Here is a 13379-nt window from a genome sequence, read left to right on the forward strand (position 1 = left end):
GAAATTGCTATTTACTAGTGACTTCTGTACCAGGTATGTCACATGTTATTGGTCTTCTAGTGTAGGAGACTGTACTGGTACTATGCTTTCCCACTGTATTTTGGGAGTTTGAGGGGCAGCTTGTTTTTTTATTTCCTGAGTCTCCAGATCAAAAGCCACATCTAGATTTGACATAGAAACTATTGTGAATTACTCAGAGATCCTGGCTTTGAACAGATTGGATGGAAATTTTGGATATCTCCCTTGAGGATGGGTTGAGTGTACTCTGCACTGAGAAAAGAGAGGGAAACTAATGTTTTATCTTTAGTAGGACAGGACTTGAAAATTTTATTATTAATTACAATTTCTGGTCCCTCATTCTGTAGCAGGATTCACAACTCTATCAAACCGAGGTGTAGCCATATGTATTGCAGTAAAGGATGAAATATGAGCAGAATTGATGTGTGTCACTTTTAAGAAGGTTTTAAACATGAGTGAATGCTTTTTCATGCTCTCTCTTGCACTGTCACAATACTGGAAATATTCCAGTCAGCAGCTACCCTCTCATACTAAGCTTCTGAGTGAAGACACAGGTGATGAGATTCTTTGTAAACATATTTAGAAAGATAGGGTAATGTTATCTTCCTTTGTAGAGATTTCTTTTTTCCTTCTGGGACACTAACAACAAGGATTTCTTTAGTAGAGGATAATGGAGGAAAGGAAGACCTCTAGAGAGCGGAACCAAGTAGCATGGAGAACAAAAAGCTGGGGAGGTACTCCCAGAAAACAGAGATTATCTGTCTCCCCAGTTGACCTAAGGCTGAACTTCTATCATAAAGTCCTTGAAGTCACCCTTTTTTCTGGGGCAGAGCCCATTAGGATCCAGCCGTTGGTTGGTTCAAGACTCTCTGACCGCTGCTGCCATAGCTCTGGAATATTGTCCCAAGAATAATTCAGCTAGTTAGTTCCTACTTGATAAATTCCCCTTGGATAGACAGAACTAAAGTCTCTTCATGATTTTTGCATCCAAGACCTTGGCATAGTAATTTCATATTATTATATTAATTATATTATATTATATTTATTATTTTATTTTAAGAGGAATATGTCTTAAGCTGGAGTGTTAGAATGAATAGTCTTTTGTTAGCATTAGCTATAGTAAATTTTTATTTCCCGTATTTCCAGGTTTTCATGGAGGCACTCACTATGTTTTTCAGGTACTGATTACATTTTATTTCCTTGGTGATTCGGTTTGCTTCATTATTTACAATAGCGAAACATTTCTAATATATCATGTTTTTCTTTTTGTCCTGACTGCCTGAGAATTCAAATTTGGAAGCTTGAACACAATGATCAGATTGAGCCTGGGGTGATTATCTACTTAATTTATTGCTCTATATTCTCGAAAGTATCTTTTAATAGGCTGACTTCGTTACATACAATGTGGAAAGAGGCAGGCACAAATAATTCACATAAAACACAAAGCACAAATAAAAATGCAGTCTTTTATCATGAGGGAGCAGGATTCTAAGTCACACAAATGAGCTGAGCGTGTAGAATATAGCTCTGAAAATTTCCGAGGTCACTGATCATATTCCAGACCTTACTCAATGTGTTGTTTATCTGAATAATTAATTCTCTATCTGCATTTCTTCTTAATTTTTTGAAAGAATATAAGGGAGTTTCTGATAACACTTATTAATCTTCCCATAACCTAAAGAAATGACTCACTAGCTATATAATTATTGCCGACATTTTAGTCTAGATAGCCTGACATTTCTATAATTCATTGTCCTACTTTGTCCCTGAGTCTATAATTCAGTACCAGTGCTGCTGATGTCATTTCCTCCATTGGTTCCAATGACTTTTTAAAAAGTTAATTGCCTATATTACGTTCTTAATGTAATTCAAATTTGAAGCTTAAGCACATTGATCTGATTGAGACTTGGTTGATTTGAGTGATTGAAAGAAGTGATATTTCTTTCCTGAATCAAACTCTGACTGATACAATCTTTATTTCCTGCGAGTTCAAATATAATCTATACTTATATGCCTATTTAAAAGCCATGATGGTTTCAAGTGTACATTTCTATGATACATGATCAGTATATTGCATTGTATGCCCACCACCCAATGTCAAATTATCTTGTCACCATATATTTGGTCTCCTTTACTTATACTAGTGTAATCTTATTAACCATTTTTAAATTAAACTTATTTATCCCAATAAGTTGAATAAAAGATTAATTTCAAAAATAAATAAAAGCCACGATGGAAACCTTTTCTCTTGTCTGACAAGATCAAAAACACTTTCCCATTTTATCCATGTGGTTTGAATGAGTGCTGCCATGTTATTATATACTCTACACTCATGACCACTTTAACTGATGCAGAGATAGTAAACTGACTTCAGCTGAATCAATCAGAACATTTTCCTGGAATTTCTAAACTTGGGTCCAAAAAACAAGTCTCAAACTTCTGGTGCTGAGGCTGAAAGATGTTAAGACCAAGGTGCTTCCAGGAGTAATTCTTCCCAAACTGTAGGAACAAGCTGTTCTGATAGAATAAAGCTGACACACTGAGAGAAATTGAGACAATAGAACAGAAAACCTGTTTTCCTTTCAGCCTTGAGGATCAGTAAATTTTTTGCTCTTCTCATACTTAAAGAAGTCAATAGTTAGAGCTGTGTTTCTGTCACTTACAACCAAAGACATCTTAAATACTAAAAGAAATATTTCAGATGAAATAGTAGTTTCAAGTGAAACAACTTAGTGGCAATGGCTAGTCTGCAGTTGGCCATACAGATGTTAGAGACTTAGAAAAATAAGGTATAAAGTCAGAGAGATTACTAAAAGAAGTGTGTAGTAGAGAAGTAAGGACTGATGTCTCACATATTAATCAGAAAAAAGTAGATGCACATCCCTTGCTGCTCCTTCCATTTAATCTTTGTTAATAAAAAGAATGATTAGAAGCCAATGGTCCAGGATTGTGAGAGGGATGTCCGACTGCCGGTTTAGGCCCGATCCCTGGGATCGGGCTTAAACCGACAGTCGGACATCCCCTGAGGGGGTCCCGGATTGGAGAGGGTGCAGGCTGGGCTGAGGGGACTCCCCTTCTGTGCACAAATTTTATGCACTGGGCCTCTAAAATAATATAAAAACCAGAAACCAAATTACATAGCTAAGATCAAAAATCAAGTTTGACATTTTAAAAAAGAGATTTTTTAATTGATTTTTTTAGAGAGAGGAAAGGAGAGGGAAAAAGAGAGAGAGAAACATTGATGTGCAAGCGAAACATCAATCCATTGCCTCCTGCATACCATCCCGATCTGGGATCAAATTTGCAAAAAGAACCAGCAACCTCTTGGTGTGTGAGACGTGGTGCAACCATGTGAGTGACACTGGCCAGGGCAAGACTGGTATTTTCACGGACCAGAAATTGTACAGAAACTCCCAGCAGAGGTGGAGACTGAAGCCACAGTGAGCCCCAGATGGTGCAGAAGTAGCTGGGAGTTTGGTTATTGATGATCAACGGGATCTGGAGGCCAGGGACTGGGATGGTATTCCCTGCCTTTTCAATGGGCTCTAAAACATAAGTGTTCTTGCTACCACCTGAGATTTGCGCAGTTATGAGCTCAGGATAAAGACAAGTCCTCATGGTCAAGTACTGTCTTGGGGATTTAATATATAGTATGCTGAGTATTGCTGAACCTTGCTGGTACCAGCAATGCCATCAGTTCTGGCCTGGCTGTGGGCTGGGAAGTGTTGGATGGAAGCAACAATTAGGCAGAGTGAGAGAGAGCAGGGAGGAGAGAAAAACAAATATCTAAACAAAAATCTCCCTGCCCACCTTCTGAAAAGCCAAAATTCTAACATGCTTTTGAATTGCATGCTAAGACAGACCACCAACAGAATCAACAATCAGAATGTGAATTTAATTCATGTTACATTTGCATCAAACAATATGACAGAGACTTTAATGTATTTTTAAGATGCTTCAAAAGAGAAATAAAAACACAACTTACATCAAGTTTGATCAAGAAATCATGAACCTAAGACATAAAGTAAGAAGGGATCATGCCGAAACCGGTTTGGCTCAGTGGATAGAGCATCGGCCTGCGGACTGAAAGGTCCCAGGTTCGATTCCGGTCAAGGGCATGTACCTTGGTTGCGGGCACATTCCCAGTGGGAGATGTGCAGGAGGCAGCTAATCGATGTTTCTCTCTCATCGATGTTTCTAACTCTCTATCTTTCTCCCTTCCTCTCTGTAAAAAATCAATAAAATATATTTTAAAAAAAAAAGGAGGGATCAATATTTCTGTATTAGAATTTCCAGGGAAAGATAATGGAGAGAATGGCAAAGAATAAACATTTCAAAAGATAATAACTGAAAATTCTGGAATTGAAGGAGAGAATACACTGTTTGGAATGTAGGCTCAATAAAGATAGATACACCAATAGGAGAAAAATCTCGAGTTCCCAGACAGTAGAAATTAACCATGTACCAGGCTCTATGGAAGTTTCAACACACCATATTCTCAGAGCACCTTTAAATGAGAATTACAATAACAAAAATAATATAGGAATCAAAGACAGAAAGATACTAAATGGATAATTAAAAGATTGAGATTATAATTTATTGTGAAGAGCAGTTTAAAAGTAAAATACACTTTCTGATGTTTTTCTACAAATTAGTCTAATTTTAGATATACAAATGTAACATTGGAGAATGCAAAGTATTAACGAGGCATTTTGCTCATCACTTGTTGGTTAACTTAGGTAAGAATGTGTTAGCCTTGGAAAAAGTTTTTGAAAGTAAAATTATATGATTATACTCAGCTCTGTTTCGTGGAAATGGCTCAAACCAATACCGTATCCGTATGTCCCTAAATCCAGTATTTTAAAAGAAACATCCACAAAAGCCCTTTCTGCAGACAGCACCATGCTCTTAGTTCTTCTTAAACATTGCAAAGATCAGTGGTCAATTTAGGAAAAATTAAGTTCAAATAGCTGTGTTTATGTGTGTGCCCATGCAAGTGACGAGAGAGAGAGAGAGAGAGAGAGAGAGAGAGAGAGAGAGAGAGAGAGAGAGAGGATAAGAGAGGAATTAGACAGGTTAGAGGAGAGGGAGAGGAGAGTATTAATAAAGATGGCCTGGATCTTTAAACTTTCAGTGGTTGGTCTAACGTGGAAAGAGCTGAAATATGCTAGAGTTTCAAGAACAGCTATTCTAACAGTTAAGAAGCTTGCCAAATTTCTAATGAATTGGCTGGCTAAATGATGGAGATAAAACCGGCAGGTATACATGATGCAGATTTGCAAATATTTATTAAATAAATAGACCTATTAATCCTCAAATACATTAGATACAGACCAGCAGTCCACTTTGCTTTTGGTTGAATGCCATTCAATGCTGACTTTTATATGCTTGAGATAAACATTATTCATGTGCAGAAATCCTATCTAATAAAAGAGAAACATGGTAATTAGCCGTACCTCCGCTACACTTCCCATTGGCTAATCAGGGCAATATGCAAATTAACTGCCAGCCAAGATGGCGGCCGGCAGCCAGACAGCTTGAAGCGAACATGAGGCTTGCTTGCTACAGTGATGGAGGAAGCCAATGTTCCTCGCCTGCCTCTGCCGGCCTCTGAGCTTGCAGTTTGAAACATTGTTACAAATATAGAAGCTAAACAAAACCTCAGAAACCTGCTTTCAGCCAGCAGGGATCTCAGAGCTGGAGTTGAAACAGTGTTTTGATTATAGAACCCAAACAAACAAGATACCTGCTTTCAGCAGCAGAGGCCCCAGAGCTGGAGTCAGAGCTAAAGCTGGCCCAGAATAAAAAAAAAAGAAAAAAAGGAGCAGTTGGGAGCTTCAGTCACCCGCCGGCCTGAAAGCAGCCCTCAGCCCCTCACCCAGACTGGCCAGGCACCCCAGTGAGGACCCCCACCCTGAAGGGGGTGTGACCAACTGCAAACAGCCATCAGCCCCTCACCCAGGCTGGCCAGGCACCCCAGTGGGGACTCCCACCCTGATCCAGGACACCCTTCAGGGCAAACCAGCCGGCCACCACCCGTGCACCAGGCCTCTATCCTATATAGTAAAAGGGTAATATGCCTCCCAGCACCAGAATCAGCGGAGCCGAGAGGCCTCCCGGCACCGGGATCAGTGTGACGGGGGCAGCACCCAAACCCCCTGATCGCCCTGTGGCTTTGTGTGTGACAGGGGGTGGGGCCACAACTTCCCTATCCACCCTGCTCTGTTCGTGACAGGGGAAGGCGCCCCAACCCCCTGATCAGCCCTGCTCTGTGCCTGATAGGGGGGAGCTCCCCAACCCCCTGATCGTCCCTGCTCTGTGTGTGACAGGGTGCTGCGCCCCTACCCCCCCCCCCCCCCCCCCGCCCCACGGGCCCTGCTCTGTGTGTGATGGGGTAGAGCCATAACCTCCCCATTGGCCCTGCCCTGAGTGTGACAGTGGCGGCGCCCCAATCCCCTGATTGGCCCTGCTTTGTGTGTGACAGGGTGCGGCGCCCCAACCCCACCCCAACCCCCCCCCCCCCCACGGGCCCTGCTCTGTGTGTGATGGGGTAGAGCCATAACCTCCTCATCGGCCCTGCTCTGTGTGTGACAAGGTGCGGCGCCCCAACCCCCTGATCCACCCTGCTCTGTGTGTGACAGGGGGCGGTGCCCCAACTCCCCTATCGGCCCTACTCTGTGAGTGACAGGGGGGAGTTCCTCAACCCCCTGATGGGACCTGCTCTGTGTGTGACAGGGGGGAGCTCCCCAACCCCCTGATCGACCCTGCTCTATGTGTGACAGGGTACAGAGCCCCAACCCCCTGATGGGCCCTGCTCTGTGGGTGACAGGGGGCAGCGCCCCAACCCCCTGATCGGCCCTGCTCTGTGCGTGACAGGGGGTGAGGCCGCAACCTCCCCATCAACCCTGCCTTGAGTGTGACAGGGGGCGGTGCCCCAACCCCCCAATCGGCCCTACCCTGAGCGTGACTGAGGGTGGCATCACAACCTCCCGATCCGCCCTGCTCTGTACATGACAGGGGACGGCGCCCCAACTCCCCAATGGGCCCTGCTCTGAGCCCGACCAGAGGCTGCACCTAGGGATTGGGCCTGCCCTCTGCCACCTGGGAGCAGGCCTAAGCCAGCAGGTCGTTATCTCCCGAGGGGTCCCAGACTGCGAGAGGGCACAGGCCGGGCTGAGGTACCCCCTCTTCCCCCCCGAGTGCACAAATTTTTGTGCACTGGGCCTCTAGTCTATATATATAGAAGCCTAATATTCAGTGTCCCCTCTGGAGTTTGACAGGGAGACTGGGAGTTTGATCGCTAGGTATGACGTGCGCTGACCATCAGGCGGCAGCACAGAATGAAGCAAGGCTGCGGCCGGCAGCCAGAAGGCCCAGATTGGCCCTGATCACCGGCCAGGCCTAGGGACCCTACCCATACACGAATTTCATACACCGGGCCTCTAGTTGACATATAATAGGTCGGAGAGATATGGTGCTTGAGAATAGACTATGGATCAAAGAATTTTAATTTGTCCAGTGATTAGCACTCAGGTTTTAAGGAATGAAAAGTAATTTTTTCAGGATATCATCAGGCACATTATTTTCTGGGCTGATCAATTAGAAAAAGATAGAAACTGAGCCACAATCTAAATTTTAAACTTTGTATTGTATTTAAAATTTACTATTCCTTCTAACCTGAGTCTATATTTTTTGATTAATCTTATGTGTCTGAACACTTTCTTTTCTTGAAATGGTTCTCCTTGGTCTCACCGGTACTTCTCATTGGTCTACAGTACATAGGCAGGAAGGACATGCATCCAGTGCTATATGCAAATCAGAAAAAACATGCCTTCTGCACTGACCAATTAGAAAAAGGCAGTACCTCTGGAGAACCCTTGAGGAAAAGGCAGTTCCAGGGTGAACCAATTAGAAGAAGATGCCCTTCCAAGTCTAGTACACTGGCTCAGTGAGGCATAGCTTGCATTTCAGTCCCGACTTCCACCCCCTTGGTTAGTTGCCTTTGAAGTTTCAGTGTTCAAGAATTAAATGATCATGTTTTGGTGCAAAGTAGTGATTTGTTTCTCCCCCATATTTAGGAAATAAAACTGAAACATTATTGATTTCTTTTTCAATTTTCATTTTCCTCCTAAAATTGACTTGAGATTTTGGTGCCTGTTGCTAATGTTCATGTTCTAATCTAATAAAAGTGGTAGAAGTATTATCAAAAAAGTATTTTTAGTAAATTTGTTTACTATAACAATATTTCATACAGCTGTGTACCATGAATACCATGACTTCCTGCCTTCCACCACCTGATGATATTTGAAAATCTTGCATTAAAAGATTCTTTAATGAATAACATCAAACTCAATTTACTAATGGAGCTTTAAAATGAACACTTCCAAAACTTGGGAACACCTACAGAAAGTTAAAATAAATATAAACAAAACATATATCCTAATGTGTGTCAGAGCCTGAGTAATGGCTTTAAATTAAAAGAAAGTGGTTGATCGTGAAGTTAAAATATGTTTTTTTGGTATATTTTTATTTTAATTATATTCAAATTATAAAGTTCTTAAATATAACCCAAAATATTAGCCTGGATATGCTTGATTAATTATGTATTCTTTATTGGCATGTTTACTTCTAAAGAACAGTCAATGCTTAATGCTATTTGACAAAGGAGGCAAGAGCATACAATGGAGTCAAGACAGTTTCTTCAATAAATGGTTCTGGGAAATTTGGTCAGATACATGCAAAAAAATGAAACTAGATCACCGACTTACACCACACACAAAAACAAACTCAAAATGGCAAAAGGACTTAAATGTAAGATGGGAAACCTTAAAAATCTTACAAGACTCTATAGGCAGCAAAATAGCAGACATATGTCATAGCAATATCTTTACAGACACAGGTCCTAGGGCAATGGAGACTAAGGAGAAAATAAACAAATGGGACTACATCAAAATAAAAAGCTTCTGCACAGTAAAAGAAACCATCAACAAAACAACAAGAAAGCCCACTGCATGGGAGAACATATTTGCCAATGATATTTCCGATAAGGGTTTAATCTCCAAAATTTACAGAGAACTCATACAACTTAACAAAAGAAAGATAAACAATCCAATCAAAAAATGGGCAAAGGATCTGTTGTAAATAGACACTTTTTGAAAGAGGACATACAGAAGGCCCAGAGACATATGCAAACATGCTAAAAGTCACTAATCATCTGAGAGATGCAAATCAAAACAACAAGATACCATTTCACACCTGTCAGAATGGCTATCATTAACAAATCAACAAACGACAAGTGCTGGAGAGGATGTGGAGAAAAGGGAACCTTCCTGCACTGCTGGTAGGAATGCAAACTGGTGCAGCCACTGTGGAAGACAGTATGGAGTTTCCTCAAAAAGTTAAAAATGGAACTCCCATTTGACCCAGTGATCCCACTGCTATATCCCAACAAAACAGAAACACCAATTAGAAAGGATATATGCACCCCTATGTTCATAGCAGCACAATTTACCATAGCTAAGATTTGGAAACAGCCTAAGTGCCCATCAGCAGATGAGTGGATTAAAAAACTGTGTTACATCTACACAATGGAATACTACGCTGCGGTAAAAAAGAAAGAATTCTTACCATTTGCAACAGCATGGATGGAACTGGAGAGCATTATGCTAAGCGAAATAAGCCAGTCAGAGAAAGATAAATATCACATGATCTCACTCATTTGTGGAATATAATGATCAACAAGAATAGATCCAGAGACAAATGGTAGGGGAGTGTGGGGAGGGGTTAGAGACCAACCAAAGGACTTTATGCATGCATATTAGCATAACCAATGGACACAGACACTGGGGGCTTGCCTGGGGTAGGAATAGCTGGGGGGGAGGTCAATTGGGGGAAAAGGAGACATATGTAAAACTTTAGACAATAAAAAAATAAATAAAATAAAAAACAGTTAATGCTAAATAATAATTATCTTGAGCCATTATACATATAGGTATATTCTATTGTTTACCTCATTAAGACAAGTAATAAAGTGAAAGTGCATTATTGTCCAAATGCCAATATTATATTACACCAAATCAATGTTCAAAAACAACATTTAAGACATTTTTTACACTTGCCTGGACAGCAATTCAATTATGTGCACTTAAATCTACAATATTATAAATGCTCATTAGGATGTTTATATGAGCTGATAAATGGGATTTTTCCCTTCACAGTGTAATCTTCAAAATCTAAATTTATGTGGAAATTACATTTCAAGATATGAATAATTAAATATGTGTACATCTAAGATTATTAGGGTGATGTACTAAGCAAGTGAAATAGCTTTAATTTTTGACCTCTAGAAAGTTATGGTCCAACAGACTTGTGCCATTTAGTTTTTGGAATGTAAATTGTCTCTGAGTTGGCATTTTTCTTTTTCTTTTTTTTTTTAAATATATTTTATTGATTTTTCACAGAGAGGAAGGAAGAGAGATAGAGAGTTAGAAACATCGATGAGAGAGAAACATTGATCAGCTGCTTCCTGCACACCCCCCACTGGGGATGTGCCCGCAACCAAGGTACATGCCCTTGACCGGAATCGAACCTGGGACCTTTCAGTCCGCAGGCTGATGCTCTATCCTCCGAGCCAAACCGTCTAGGGCAGGCATTTTTCTTTATTTAGTTTGTAACCTAAGTGTTAGAAATGAGATGCATTTTTATTGTAATTTTTACATTAATTTTGATAAATTTCTTTATGAGTGACACATTTTAACTTAATGACAGGAATTTTGGTTAAAATGTAAAATAATTCCATTCATTTTCTTTTTTTTTTTTTTTTTAATATATTTTATTGATTTTTCACAGAGAGGAAGGGAGAGAGTTAGAGAGTTAGAAACATCGATGAGAGAGAAACATCGATCAGCTGCCTCCTGCACATCTCCCACTGGGGATGTGCCCGCAACCCAGGTACATGCCCTTGACCGGAATTGAACCTGGGACCCCTCAGTCCGCAGGCCGACGCTCTATCCACTGAGCCAAACCAGTTTCGGCTCCATTCATTTTCTTATGTTAGAATTGAATTTGATTTTATAAACTTCTTTTCTGAGGAAGTATAAGAAATAGCCCAACCAAATCATTTTCATTCAATTCAAAGTGGAAAGTGCTGCAGGTTCAACTTATCCCACTGTATGGGAGAACATATTTGCCAGTGATACATCTAATAAGGGATTAATTTCCAAAATATATAAAGAACTCATACAATTTAACAAAAGGAAGACAATCCAATTAAAAAATGGGCAAAGGACCTAAATAGACAATTCTCCAAGGAGGACATACAGATGGCCAAGAGACACAAAAAAATGTTCAAAGTCACTAATCATCAGAAAGATGCAAATTAAAATGACAATGAGGTATCATCTCACACCAGCCAGAATGGCCATCATCAACAAGTCAACAAATGATAAGTGCTGGTGAGGATGTGGAGAAAAGGAAAACCTCGTGCACTGCTGGTGGGAACGCAGACTGGTGCAGACACTATGAAAAACAGTAATTTCCTCAAGAAATTAAAACTGGAACTCCCATTTGACCCAGTGATCCCACTTCTAGGAATATATCCTAAGAAACCAGAAACACCAATCAGAAAGAATATATGCACTCCTATGTTCACAGCAGTGTTATTTACAATAGCTAAGATCTGGAAACAGCTTAAGTGCTCATAAAAAAGCTGTGGTATATTTACAAAATGGAATACACTGCAGCTGTGAAAAAAAGGAGGATCTCCTACTCTTTGAGACAGCATGAAGGGACTGGAGAATATTATGCTAAGCAAAATAAGCCAGACAGAGAAAGGCAAATATCACATGATCTAACTTACAGGTGGAAACTAATGAACAAAATAGATCCAGAGACATGGAAACATGGGACAGACTGACAAATCTCAGAGGGAACGGGGGTTGGGTGGGTGGGAAGAGATTAACCAAAGAATTTATATGCATATATGCATAACCCATAGATAGACAATTATGGAATGAAGGCCTGGGGGAGGGCGGGAGTCGGGTAGAGAGGGTCAATGGGGAAAAAAGAGGACATCTGTAATATTTTCAACAATAAAGATAAATTTTAAAAGTGGCCTGTTAGAATTCTGTGTTGGGTGGAATAACCAGCAAATACTTATAAGGAGGAAATCATCTCTGTTTATCCATCTAATAGTATATGATACTGGATTCAAAGTCTAATCGTCATACCAGATATTTAGGTATCAAGTCAACCATCACAAACTCAAAGGGAATTATCAGTGATGTACCTGGTAACTTGTAATGTTTTGGAACCTAGTCAGAGAAAATACCGTGTATTCATCAGGGAAAAGTCAGGAAAACTGAAGCCATTTGATGTGTCCTGGTTTCAAGTTGTTTTAATATGGGAATTGGGGACTTAGAACTACTCAAAAAGCTGGGAATGAAAGTCAGGTTGATTGGCTGCTACGATTCTTCAGAGACCTATCGTTCTCAAAAATGTACTAGGAATCCACTGCGAATCTCACATTGACCGACAGTTGCCTTCAGAGAATGGACCTTTACATCTCTTCTCCATCCAAATCTATCTGAGAGCCTCTCATTGGAGAGTGCAAACTTGGAACCACAGAGAGAAGGTTCCTTGAGACATGTATTCCTGGCTTCTTCAGGCAGCTTGGAATGGGGCACTGGTGGTGCTGACTTGACCACAGGCAGTATATTATACAGAAGGATGTATCTCTTATATTTAAGCACATATTCAATAATGTTATTCTTATTCCTCAGTTATCCAAATTTTAGAAAATAAACTATTGTCTGGGATAAAGAATATTCTTTTTTTCCAGGATAAATGATATTCTAAAATTTTGAATATATAAGCCTCTCCCCATATTGAAAAAGTGAAGTGAACAAATTTCTCCACTGTAAATTAAAATGATGAATTTAAAATGATATATCCAAAGCTGTCCTACTCAATAGTTATAGAGATTAAAGATCAGAATTCTATTTACAGGAAATGTAGTTTCCCTTTAGAACACTTCGAATCATGGACAACAATGTTTTTCACTGGGGGCATACTTCCCTAGGATTAGGGATAACAAATCTTGCATGAATAGGGAAAAAAGTAGAGTGTAGTTTGAAGTAGTCCATAAAAAGTTACCATTACTTTCATTTGGTTGTAGCCAATATATTTAATTCATATTAAAATCACATTAAAGAAGGTTTAATATGTTTATTAATAGGAGGCATGCATTTCAAAGGTCTAGAGACATTGAAATAGGTTACACTGCATTAAGTCCTCAAATTGTTTAGAGCCTATCCTACTTGTTTATGATGAACTCTTACCTGCCTCAGAGGATGCAAATAAAT

Source organism: Myotis myotis, unplaced genomic scaffold (genome assembly GCF_014108235.1).
Source record: "Myotis myotis isolate mMyoMyo1 unplaced genomic scaffold, mMyoMyo1.p scaffold_m19_p_3, whole genome shotgun sequence".
Lineage (NCBI taxonomy): Eukaryota > Metazoa > Chordata > Mammalia > Chiroptera > Vespertilionidae > Myotis > Myotis myotis.